This window comes from Lycorma delicatula, chromosome 12 (assembly GCF_047948215.1).
Source record: "Lycorma delicatula isolate Av1 chromosome 12, ASM4794821v1, whole genome shotgun sequence".
Lineage (NCBI taxonomy): Eukaryota > Metazoa > Arthropoda > Insecta > Hemiptera > Fulgoridae > Lycorma > Lycorma delicatula.
Window position 1 is genome coordinate 69,444,833 of NC_134466.1, and position 14,127 is coordinate 69,458,959.

Sequence of the window (14,127 nt, forward strand, 5' to 3'; positions counted from 1 at the left end):
TTTTATTTGCACTGTTTTTTCAGGTTTAAAAGATTCAGGGAATATTATCTGTCATAAACATTTCTTTGATACACTGCATGTTAAACCATTAATGGATCTGAATGATATTCTTGAAAGAGCTTCATCAAAAAAAATTAATCTTCGATATTTCAATGACGGTTCTGTAAGTAAACTGTAACTCTAATTGTTTTTCATAGTTTATAACACACGGGTCGATGTAGTTTTATGTACTTATCCTACCTAATTCTTTTTGCTTTTGGTCTTAATATTTCAGATAAAACATGTCAACTCTGAATACACAAGCTTTCAGATATGTAGAGATAAACTAAGAACTCAATTAGGTTGATGAAGAATAAATGGCATCCCCTGCATTCAATACAAATATCAACCGATTTCTCTTTCATCTCTTTTTTTAAGTTTCTGTTGACAATTGTTAATAATGTAGGTTTTACAATCTAAAAACTATATGTATGGATCTAAAAGAAAAAACCTTTTAATAATTCCAGCATTTTGTAAAGCGGTTAAAATTCATTGGTTTGACTAAATTATGTTGGATTGGATAATTTGATAAGATATTTGTACTATGCAATTTTGTTTGATTTTTAATTTTTCATGAAATTACCAAAAGATTAATATTACACCTGCAAGTTTGAAACAAACTTCATTGTTTACTCACAAAAATTTTGTGACTAATTTGTCATTGTCATTAATAGTAAGTCATTTTTTTTAGTAAAAGTAATTCACTTTGCTTAAAGGAATAACTAATAATTTAATAATTTCCAAATATAATATTTTATAACTTTATATGTACAACATATTTATGTTGTTGGATTATGCTGTTGTTTTATTTATTTATTTTTTATTTTGACTTTATTACCATTTCCATTATATTCTACAATAAGTTTTGTTTATATACCAGCTCAAATATAATACTGAATTTTACTAAAAACAATCAGCAATTAGTAAAAATATGGAAAAAAACTATTACAAATTTTAAAACTACGAGTAATGAAATAAAACATCCAAATAATGATTTTTATAATTTGTTTAATTTAAATTGTTTGAAAATTATTGATGTACAATATATTTGACATGCTAAGAAAAGTTCTATGAGTTTAAGGTACCACCCAAGAAAAAAATTTGTAAACAATATTACTTGTAGGCTGAATTATTAAGAGAGCTAGTCTGAGCATGTGCACTTCTTACTACTACACATCTACATGTTTGTAAATGTTTACAAAAAAATAATACTTACAAATTATTGTAGAATAATGCAGTTCTAAGATGCAAAACCAATCCATTTTAGGTAAATTTCTTAGAAATCTACTTGTTGTAACGAATACCATGATTCAATTTCCAGAAAATTTCATTATTTGTATATATATATATATATATTTCACTTTCTTGTGGACACGATAACTGCCATAATCTTGTGCCAGTCACTTTCAAATTGACACAAAGTATAATGACACAAAATTTTGGTCGAGTTCCTAAATGGATAAAATCAAACCATGGGGGGGAAGCTTTTTCAAAAAAACAAAATATCTCTGTAACTTTCTTATTAAGTAAAATATCAAATTAATTTAAAGTTCCTACTATTCTTTGGATAAGGGCCTAAACCTTATCTAAGTAAAGTTTTTTGATATCACCAACCATTGGCCCAGGGGGTGGGAAGAATGGAGTTTCGAAGACAAAAAAAAATCATACCTCCCTTAGTAGATACAGTATCAAATCGGTTGAAAGTGGTCTTCAGTCCTCTAAACATTACTTAAAATATTTGTCTGAAACAATGACCAACCCTTATGACAAGGGATGACCAAAATTTTGCTGGAATTGTAAGATGACGAGGGGGGCTTGTCATATGCTAAACATGTGAAACCTTTTTCACGTGCAACCATTGTCATATTGAGTAAATTTGTAGTTTTTCTTAACTTTAAGGTGGAAATCGTTTTTATCTCTTACTTAGCACCGGTGAAATATACCTCCGCCTTTCAGCATGTCGAAAGGAATTTTTTATAACCGACTCAGCGTAATCTTGACAGATTTTTGATATGTTTATTTCAGTTGTTAATAGTTATGAAGTACGTATAACTTATTTATTTTTTCCTATCGATATAAATTTGATAGAATACAGAAAAAAATTAGTTTTTATTTAAAAGTGATCTAATCGCATTGCTACAAGCCTTGTAGCAATATGTTTAATCTGCTCAGAAGACCAGTTTTCTCATTATGTAATTAAGATGTAAAAGCTGTAAAAATATACCTTTCAAATAGTGTTGGTGGTTTTCAGTAAGGTTTATAAATACAGATGGTTAATGGCTAAATGCAGATGGTGGGAATAAGTTAATAATGAGTTAATGAAGAAGTTGATGAATGACGTATCATGAACTGGTTTGAACCGTCAAGAGTATTTACATTATAAATGGTTAAATGTGTTTGTCTCCTACCATAGCAGTTCATAATATTAATAATAATAATCAAATTTTATATCAATTTTGCCATAATATTGATCATCTTAAAATATATTTTTTGATACATTGTTTATATATAACTTTTTAAATAAAAAGTTTATCCTATAAAAGTTTTGTTTTATTTTGAGTTAATATTGCTTAAAATGACTTTTTATCTGTGTTTTTTAGGTTGGTATTTCACTTGATGAAACTGTATCGCATGATGATGTAAGCGATTTGCTTTGGATCTTTGGATGTGAAACATCGTTAGAAGAGGTATAGTATATATTTTTAAACTACATAAACAATATTTGAATTCATTTACTATTATTTTGAAAAAGTGTAAATTTTAATGTAATTTCATAAACATTTTAGTACATTTTATGAATATTTTTTAATGCATTAATCTATAATTCTTATGTTCACACTGAAATTGTTAATGAGTTAACACTTTCAGCCGTACATCTTGCTCTAGTAATATGTTAAAGTAAATATGAATGACAAATTTAGTTCTAAAACTGTGTCAGTGACCATATTTCTTTCTTTCCAGCCAGGAGGGCTGGCTTTACCATTAGTTTGGCTTGTTGTGCAATCCCTTCATAGGAAACAAGAGTCCTTGAATAATTCTTCAGGCAAGGTCTTACTGATACCAATCTGTAGATAGCATAGTACATAGCATGGAACATAGTACATAGCATGTAGCATAGTACATAGATGGAACCAGGGCAGCTGACCGTAATACTTACCTAAGTTCCTAAGTAAGAAGGATAAGGATAACAAAAGGGTAGGGAACAGGCAAGGAACAATCAACCGATTGGTCCTGATTTGGTTAGTTTACTGTCTTCTCAGGAATGATAGTTTCTTTTTTTACTATTATAATAAAAATCTTGCAGTAGGGGGCTGCATATGTTGAGAATTTTAAGTGAAGGGGATTTACACAAAATCAGATAGCAAATACGATTGTCATTTTGTGTACGATGTGTGTGCATACGTTAGTACTGTTTAAGATATAAATAAATATTGTTACAAGAAATGTCAAGCAATTTACCTGTTTGTTTCCTTGCTCTACCTTCAATTAATGCTTTTTCCTTCTGGTATACTCTGATCATCCTCTCTATTCCGTACTCTACCCATTAAATAATAATCTATTCAAAAGCATTCAAAATCGTGTTTTATGAAACATAAATAAAGTTCAGACATTGTATAGATAATGTTATGTTTTACTTGTTAAATCTTTGTAGGGTTGTATTTTTAAATAGGTGTTCCAATTTTTTGTTTCTTTTATATAGAAAGAGAGATTGTAAGATTTGTAGATCGTTACCTAACCCAAAATTTAGTTATATTTAACACCTATCTAAATAATTTTTTTCATGACTGAACACTAGGAATTGTAATAAATATTTAAAAATTTTTCAGTATTTGGAACCTTCTAAAAAGAATCCATTCCTCACAAAAGCACTATTTCCTCTTCATGCTTGGACCACAAAAAAATGTAAGATTTTATTTGTTAACAGGAAAATAAATTGATTATTGAGATAACCTATGTCTGAAATTTTTTCAAATCGCCAGAAAAATTATATACACTTAACCTAATTCTTGTAGGGATTAGAATCCTACAATTTTTAAGAAAACCTTTTTTTAGAAAATTCCTTTTATTATTCATTAGTGTTATTTAGAGAAATAAGGGGACATTCATTATGAAAGTACTTTTTTTTAAATTTTAATATGCTCAAAAGAAATTAGAATAGGAAATTTTAAAAAACTTGATTTTTTAACATAAAGGTTGAAATATTCAAAATTAATAAAATATGCAAATTACTTTAATTAGGTTTCTTAAAAATGTAGTGAAATCCATAGAAGAAATTGGTTACAAAAAAGTAAAAACTGATTGTTGCAATTTTAAACATTATATAATAAGAACATATAATAAACAAGAACTTACTGATCCCTGTCTTTAACCAAATGTGATACACTCCTATTTTGTGGAGCCACATGATCTGACAAATATGTGCTATTAAGTAAACATCAAAATCCTTTTGTAACATATTTTTTATTTAATTGTAGGAATTGTTTATATTAAATAGCGTGTAAATAAAACTATACAAAGTATTCTAAAAAGTTAAAAATATCTTTGAAAATAATTTATTAGGTGTAACAGAGAAGAATCTTTAAAACACAAAGTCTGGTTATATTAAACATATAACCATAAACAAGAAGTAAGATAAACAGTTTCATTTCTAATTATCAAATAAAATTATAAACTAGGTGAAATTAATAAAAAAAAAATTTAATTGCAGTTAAATAAACTATTTTAAAATTCATCTCGTAAATATTACATAATGTTATGAATGATTTGAATAGTATAGTGTACTGCCTAGAAAATCAGGTATATAAAGGAACATATTTACCAACAATATAGGCTATAAGAAAAACTAAAGATTTCTTTCTATAAAGGTTCAGTGTAATTAAAGAAACACATCTGTAACTGAGTAGAGCTGCCCTGGAATTACACCAATCATTCATATTAAACAACATTTTTCTAATTTCCATTTGTTTTTTTTTTTTTTACAAAGATATAGTTATTATGCCATACTCTATGTGCTTAGTAAAGGATGTTTTTTTATCTTGTATGTAAAAAGAATTTTCCTTTTATTTCTTGATACCTGAAGTTTTTTCTGAATATCAGATCATTTTGGTAAAATGCCTCGTTCTTTAAGACAAGTCAGATCAAAGATTAGATACATGCTAAATACAATAAACAGTTTCAATTTGAAACCAAACTCTTTGTATATGGTGTGTGTGTGTGTGTGTGTGTGTTTTGGTGAAATCTGTTCAAAAAGTATCATACCTATCTTTTTCTTGAAAATTACTTGAATGTGATCAGTAAAGTTTGGTAAAAGTTCAGGACTATGTTCCACGTGTATTTTTTGTAATTGCATAGAGGATGTCATTTGTTATTCAGCAGCTATTGCATGCATGAGTTTTGCAGGGCTTGTTGCAGTTTTATTTTGTGCATAATGATGATATACACTAAACATTATTATATCAAGTTCTGCCAAAAGCTTAGTGAAACACAAAGAAAAACGATTAAGAAGATTAAGCAGACTTTTGGGAGTGAAGCTACAGGGGTAATAAATATTACAGAATGGAATAATAATTTTCAAAATAGTGACACTTCAGTTGAGAGTGAACACACCAATAGGATATTAACAAGCCGAACTCCAAATATCATTAACAATATATGCAATTTGACATGGAAAATCATCTGCTGACTAAGAAATTACAAAGGACATTGGGATTAGTGATGAGTTCACCTGATTTTAAAGGATGAATTGAGCTTGTAGACACAGACCATGAAATTTGTGCCAAAGTTGCTTTACTTGAGCAGAAAAAGATTTGTTTTGATGTTGCATAGTAGGATCACCAATGTGATCCTAAATCTCTTAAGACCATGTTGTCGATGAATCTTGGGTATATGGATATAACCCAGAAACGAAAGCTCAGTTGACAGTTATCAGGATTTCCATGCACACTGGAAAACCTGGAATTTGAAAAATCTTTAAGTTCTGGAAATTTCTTGGAATTTGAGCTTATTTGTCATAAAATATTTATTACTGATGTAGAAATTTTGCAAAATTTTACTTATTTTTCCATACTATTATTTTAACCAAGTTCATTTTTTAGTAGAATATATTCTGAAAATAAGGGAGGTTGAAAGATATCTAATTTTATTATTTCTATCATTAGTTTTATTATCTTTGTCAATCAAAAAAAAATAATTATGACAAATAAAAAAAGTATGAGTTTCATAAAATACCTTGAAATTTTTATCTATGTCTCCACATACAACAAACAATTTTTCCACATTCACTAAATGTGTTTCACTGACTCTACTAAATTGAAGTTGTAGAAAAAAATTGATGATCAATATCATTGATGCTTTTTTTATGCTTAACAGATGTTGTGTAGGATTTTGAGTGTAATTTTTTAGCTGTTACTGATCTTTTTAATGCCTAAATAAATCACCATCATTTCCAAGGCCAAAGAAAGCAAGACAAGTGAAAATGAAGCTGACTGTTTTTTTTTTTAATTTCCTCAGAGTTGTGCAACCCAAGTATGCCCCAGAATTCTAAACTATCAAGAAACAGAACTCTCTAAAGGATCTCCATTACCTTTGTCATGCAGTTTGGTGCAAGAGATTGGATCTATGGAAATTACATAAATGTCAGTTGCATCATAACACACACGCCTATTTGTCACATGTAATCCAGAACTTAAAATACAGAAAGTATTTATTCTGTATAGTCAAATACAGAAATCCTCAGTTCACTAGAACCTAAGACATTTTTTTGAAATCACTACTCACCAGATATGGCTCCTTGTAATTTCTGGTAACTTCAAATGCTTCTGAAAGTGTTCTGATGTCACAGCTGGGAGATATAATGATGAATGTGATAGCACAACTTGTAGAAATATCAAAAGAGATGTACAAAAAATATTTTCAGTATTATGATAAGAGGCTATTTTGTAGGAAACGAAGATTTATAGCCACTTGGTCAATGGTCAGACAGATTTTGAACAAACCTTGTATTTATGTTTTATTTTATAAAGTTTAGTAATAATTATTAATTTTCTGTTTTTAGATTGCTGAAAACAGTGATATATTAAGCAACAGTATTTTGAAGACAGAATTCAAAAGAATGTCACAGTATGACTCATCCTATTTTTAACACTTATCATTCTGAAACAAGAATTGTAAGATATATGAAGTCACTAGAAAACAAAGATATTTCTTTAGTTCATTCTATGATTCCACTGGTTTGTATTTTCTGATTTGTTTAAATAAACTTAGAATAGTTAAAAAATTGTTCTATGCAGTTAGGCTCTAGGAAGTGTTTTTTTCATTTTTTCCAGGAATAAAAATATTAACCCACCGGCTTGGTCTAGTGGTGAACGCGTATTCCCAAATCGGCTGATTTGTAAGTCGAGAGTTCGAGCAAACTCGAGAGCCCTAGTAAAGTCTAGAGTCCTAGTAATGTCAGTTATTTTTACACGGATTTGAATAATAGATTGTGGATACCAGTGTTCTTTGGTGGTTGGTTTCAATTAACCACTCATCTCAGGAATAGTTGAACTGAGATTGTACAAGACTACACTTCATTTACCCTCATACATATCATCCTCATTCATCCTCTGAAGTATTATCTGAAAGGTAATTACCGGAAGCTAAACAGGAAAAGAAAGGAATAAAAATTTAAAAAAAGTGAACAGAATTAAAATAAAGTTTAGTGCTGTCTCTAACATTATTTTTATCCTCTGTTCAAGATTTTATCTATGTTGGGTCATCTGAAATACTTCTAATTTTTGTCCTGCACTATCTTTCACCTGCTGCTGCACATTTGCAGTGTTCTTTTTTGCAAGTTCTTACATCTTCCACTGCTATCATAAACCATCTTATTGCTCTAACTGTACTTCTCATTGCTTACAGTCTCATTTTTACTCCATCCTTTTTCTCTTCTCTTAAACTGATTTGGCAACCTCTGCATTACTTTTCTTTTCATTATTCAATATCAATTACTTTTATTATATTTCATTCTAGCCCTGCTAAATGAACCTGTTAGGTTTTCACAATATTTTGTATTTCCTCTAGATTATCATAATTGATTTGGCTGTTATTTTCTGCTTTTCCTAGCATTGTTATTCTACCCGTTCGTATTTGGCAAATAACAAAGTATCGCCATTCTCAAAACTACTTTTAGCAATCACTTAATGCCAAAAGTAGTTTTTAGAATGGAGGTACTCCATAACGCATCGACTACAAATGTTAGAGTGACAGTGCTAGAAAGGGCAAAAAACAATATTCAAATTGACCTGTCAGGTTCATTTTACCTTGTATTTTCTCCGCATAAAAGGACTAATTCTAGCTGAGATTTGTCACCAATAAATTAGTGATTACGGTACGGTAAAGATATTACGAGTAGACAAAGCATGGAAGATCAGTTCATTTAAAGAAAGAACAATGGATGTTAATGATGAACAAAATTCACTGATGAGCTAATAAAGACAATTTCAGTGATAGACATTCAGTAATTAATCGGTATACTTCTTGAGCAGGGCTTGGTAGAATTAAGAACTGTTCTTTATTAGATCTCGACTAAAATTGTAGGCTATTAGAAATATTATGTAGAGTGTACCCAAAAATTTTGCTGACATTTATCTACAAGTTTTTTGTTTTTGTTTTTTTTTTGCTACGGAAAACAAAGAAAGCTTTCTAAACTTTACAGTAATAGCAGATGAAACAAAGACTATTTTACCTATAAATAAACTATTTAAACATCTTGGCAATTTGACACTTCCTGGCAATTTTTAAACAAATATATTAGGGAATTTGATAAATGTTACAGCTTACAATGAACTAAATAATTTTGATGTATGATTAAAAACATGTAGTAAGGAATTTTGGTTTAAGGTTAGCCTCCAATTTCATACTCTTATTTACTATACAAAGTTGTTGGAGACCATCAAGTGAGAAATTTTAGACAATTCCTCTAATAGATGTAATCTTATACAAATAACTGTATGTATATACGTGACATAATCTTAGTGTCAAGGTGCAAAAATGAGATATCCAGTCTAAAAAATACTAGGAAGATTAACAGTATATTATGAAAAACAAATCACTTAGATTCAAATCCTGGGAACACCTCATTTTGACCTACATTTTTGTAACAGAGAACACGTCTTAATATAAGTAGATAAATGACATTTAAACACCAAAGTATACGGGTGTTATGATGGACTTGACCCTATTTGTTATGCATCATTGTCTAAGTCCAAGGTAAATTAGTGGGAAAAATTGAATTATTTGTTAAATTAATAGAGGGGAAGTATAATCAGAAGTCCTTTGCTTGATGACCTTAGTGCTTTGTTTTGCAGCAGGTGGTTATCCAACATCCAAACAGCAAGTGTCTGCATATATCATGCATTTGTTTGGTACTGAATAAATACATTTGAATAATTAGTAGGTGCTTGAGATTGATACAAATTCAGAAAAAATTATTTTTTGGTCAGGGTAGCACTTCTATACTTCAATTACCAATTACAGAATTACTAGCAAAGAATAAGATGAGAGATTTAAGACTTGCATTCTACAATCATTTCATTTCTACCGCTCCTTGTTGGCTGGCCTAAGAGTGATTTTTTTCTTTGAATGAATATCATTCATCGGATCAATGAGGCTCATGGTTCTGAAAGGCTTATCGTATTAAGGCTCTCATGTTGTTATATGGAGAAACTGTTCTGTAGGGTTTGAACTGATGGTTGTAGGGTTATGAATGGATAATGGTACCTTTTATAAAACTCTTCTTTTTTACCTATTACTATTCCTTGGGCAGTAGTGGGCTCCAAGAGAAAATCAGAGTGAATTCCTCCCTGTATTTCTTCTGCCATCTTTGTGTGGATAATTCTGACCGACATCTTTGACATCAAAGCTGTTGGTCTGTAGCATAGTTATCATGATGCCAAGTTCTCTCGGGCATGCTTTACTGTGCTGCAAGAACTGGACACTTGAAAACCATGTGTTCTGTGTTATCCTCTCTTCTGCAATAATTACACTTGGCTGAGGGATTCAATGCTTGTGTAAACAAGTATGCTTTAAAGTAACTGACCGATCAGGAACTGAGTTTTCCATGCTTTGTGGTCCAGCCATCTCCGTAGATCCAGTATTAGTCTCTGTCTATCTTTTTTTCTTTTTTATTTGCTTCCAGGACTGTCGTTAGATATTGATGTCCAGCTATCTTTTTTGTCACCTTATCCTATACCGTAAACAATGTCTGGACAGCATTAATTAACTAAGAGCAGACAATTCTGAATGCAGAAACAATATGGTAGAGTGTGATTAAATCTTAAAAGGATGCTGAAGAAGATTACTGTACTACCTAAATGAACAAATGAAAGACTTCTTTGACTGAAGCATAGGTCTGGTAGAATAATTTCAAATCCTGATAGCAATTTTCCATGCTCTGCTTGAATAGTTCCATGTCTCATAATTCAGAGATAAGAAATGGTTTTCAGTATGGATGGGATGGAAAAGTAATTTTGTTGAGTGTATATTTGAACTTGATTTAATAAAATTGTTAAATAGTAGTAATATGCTACTCTCCTCTAGGAACAGTCTTTGATCTCCAGAGGGATTATGGGATTATGAGGAATGGGCATCTGTTGTACCTTCCTTAAGCTTGTGGGTACCAATTTTTTAGTGATTTATTTTCTTTTTATCTCTTCCTGGGTAAATTCCTATTTATTATCACTCCTTTTTATCATTGATCTTTCCATGTTCTGTGAGTTTAGGACAGGTCCACTTAAGTCTAATATAAAAAAGGTACAGTTCTAAAATTACTCCCTTTCATGTGATTCATGGATTTAACAAAGATGTCAACTTGTGTTTTAAATGCATGATTTATGTTAATAAAAGCATTTTTTAATCTTTTATACAGGGTTCATGCACAATGAAACTGAATAGTACTACTGAAATGATGCCTTGCAGTTTTAAGGAATTTACTGATTTACATCCATTTGTACCAAAAGCTCAAGGTTATCAGCTTATGTTTACTGAATTAGAAAAGGATCTTTGTGAAATAACTGGCTATGATAAAATATCCTTTCAACCTAACAGGTAAAATTTCTGTGTATAAATTAAGACTAAGACCAGTTTTCTCAGATTAGAATGCCTTGAATGTTCAATATGCAAATCATTGTTTTTAGTCTTATATTTTAATTTCAAATTAATTAATTTGTTAATTAATTCATATGTATTTTTCCTCTATACTTACTCTTATGTATTCCTATAGATTATTACATTAAAAAATTAATAAATTTAATAATCTAATCTAATAGACCTAATAAATAAAATCTATTTTACTAAAATAAAGCAAATCTAAAAACATAATTACTGAAGTGTTTAAAACTAAAAAAAATCTGACAACACAGGTTTCTGATACACGACTTACACTTACAGTTTAATTTCAAATATTTATTATTTTATTTAAATATAATATTTTTTTTATTTATTTAATTGAATGATTCTAACTAAAGTGCGCACGCAAAACGTATTTAATTTGCGCGGGTGTGGCGATACTAGCGGCGACGGTCGACACTAACTAAACTAATGTAATTTTACAACTTACATAGAGCAAATTTTGCTTGTATGTCGGCAGACTGGTGTAGCCAAAAGGCTTAACACAGCAGTTGTACGAACAGATGAAGTTCGGTGCTGATTTTAAATAATTAAAGTCATAAGTTGATGTTATTGTCAAATTCCATATTATATTTGAAAATACTTATGTATGAATAAATTAAATGTTTAATATATTTGAAATATTAAATGGATTATTTATATATTATTAAATGTTTATTGTAATTGAATTATGAACTGGAATTGCTATTTAATGCAATTATACAAGAATAATGCGATTGCCATTTGTAGGCGCCTGGAACTGAACAAGAGTGATGACTGAAGAATGAATAATGACCACAAGAATGACGATGGACTTGCTTAAATAATGTTGCTGGATCCGCTGCTTTGTCAGGAGTCGAGTGCATTCGAAAGGAGCCGAGTGATGTATAAGGAACTACTGAATTGTCAGCAGCCAAGTGCGTATGAAAGAAGCCGAGTGCTCTGTAAATATTCGAATGAATCTGACCGAAGCCGAAGATATTTAAATTAAAAAATCCTATTAAATACATTAAAGCTCCAACATTTAAACGATAATATCAAAATATGAATTTGTAAAGAATACTTAAAAATTAAAGAAACCTAAGTCTGAATACAAGGTACCGAGTCAACCGGGCGATCAAGTTCCGAGACCCGGCCAGATGAAGTTACTTTTTTACACTTAAATATTATTCATTTATTTAATTCTACCACTCACCTGTGACATCACAACATTGCAGACGACTACAATAGTGATGCTGCAAAAAATTTTTTTTTCAAATATTATTTTTAATTGTTAACAAAGTGTTAGAAAAATATGACCTTAATTAGGTGAAGTCTCGAGGTACTGAGGATGATCTTGTTCTGCAGCATCACCTCTTGACCGTTTAAGTTGAAATTTTGACCAAGTTTTGGTCAAAATCGGTCCAGTAGTACTGGAGATATAATGGTGATTTGGTGATTTAGAGGCCAACACCAAACATACAAAAATTAACGTCTGAAAAATTTCTATCTGGTTTTTTAGGTTCCCTAGATATCAAAATGTTAAGATCCAGTGAAAACTGCATATGCCCAAATTGGACTGATTACAGTACTTTACTTTCTAGAACTACAGCTCTGCTATAGCACTTTCTAGACAGGAAAGTAAAAGATAAAGGACTAAATGTTTTTTAGGGATATTTTTTAATCCTAATTTATTTTAATATAATTTTGGAATATTTAGCAGTTATTTTTATCTAAAAAATAATTGACTATTATTTATAATAATTGAATATTATTATGTATGTGTTGTTCATTTTTATTTAAGAAAACAAACACCAAACCATATTCAGGGTTGAATCTGATTATTTCCTTGCAAATTAAACCAGATGCAATGAAGAAATACTCTGAATAAAAGGAGCAGTATTGCTCTTTTGATAGTTGGATAAAATATTCAGAAATAATATTTTTAAGCAAGGATTCCAATGTTCAAAGATGTTTTGAGAGTTTTAGAAGCATACAATATGCTTTTCTGTTGGATGTAGTGTTCAGTGCTTAGGACAGTGCTGTAATGTAGAAGTTTTATGTTGTAGTGTTATATTTGACTTGTCAAATCTCAAATTCTTTTTAGTATTACTTGTAGGATAAATGTGTTACAGTTTATTGGAAAAAAGGAATATTAAGAAATAATTTTAACTGTTATTTTATTAGTTTTATAGAATTTGACAACTTTGTGAATTGAATGCTTCAGTATTTGTGTAACTCTTTTTTTTTCAAAGTATTACTTTTAATTCTATTGGTCTCCAATTACCTTTGAATATTTTTCATCAAAATTAATTCATTTCCTTTTCAAATTAAATATTGTACTCATATGGTAGATGAGAACTTCATTACAATCCTGCACTTTACAACATGATATTGTCTTTGACAAATGAGACTTGACATATATCTCTTATTACTTTCCTTTGTCAAATATCTTGTATCGTCATTGACAATACACAAACTGTATTTTTAATTAAAGTTTTTGAAATAATCTGAATAATTCTATTCTAATAGTAGGTTCAGGTAAAATTTTGGATGAAAGAGCAGAAAACTGAATTTTTTAATTTTTAAGAAAAGTTTTATTAACATTTTTTGTTGTTTGTAAAATCAATAATCTTTGAAATATTTGCAAAAAGATCTCATTTTACCTCCGTTTACTGCTCACTCTTTCAACTTCTTTGAACTACATATTGATTAGGAGTCTGCAGAGAATCTTAATAACCTCTAAATTCTTAATAAATATTAAAACTATACTTTTAAAAGAGAAAAGTCAATGTCTCCTAATTATTTCCGTACAATCTCTTTTTGGTCTATTTTTAATGTACTATAATGAATTAGGCAATGTTTAAAATTTCCCTTGTGTCACAAACAGAGAAAGAAAGCCTTATTTAATTTTTACCACACCTATGATGTTGTTTTTAATTTTAAAGGTCAAATGAATTATTT

General features: G+C 29.6%; 1 pseudogene; it reads left to right on the plus strand.

Moving 5' to 3' along the window:
- LOC142332919 (glycine dehydrogenase (decarboxylating), mitochondrial-like) overlaps nt 1–14,127 on the plus strand; it is a 49,690-nt pseudogene that overhangs the window by 20,040 nt on the left and 15,523 nt on the right.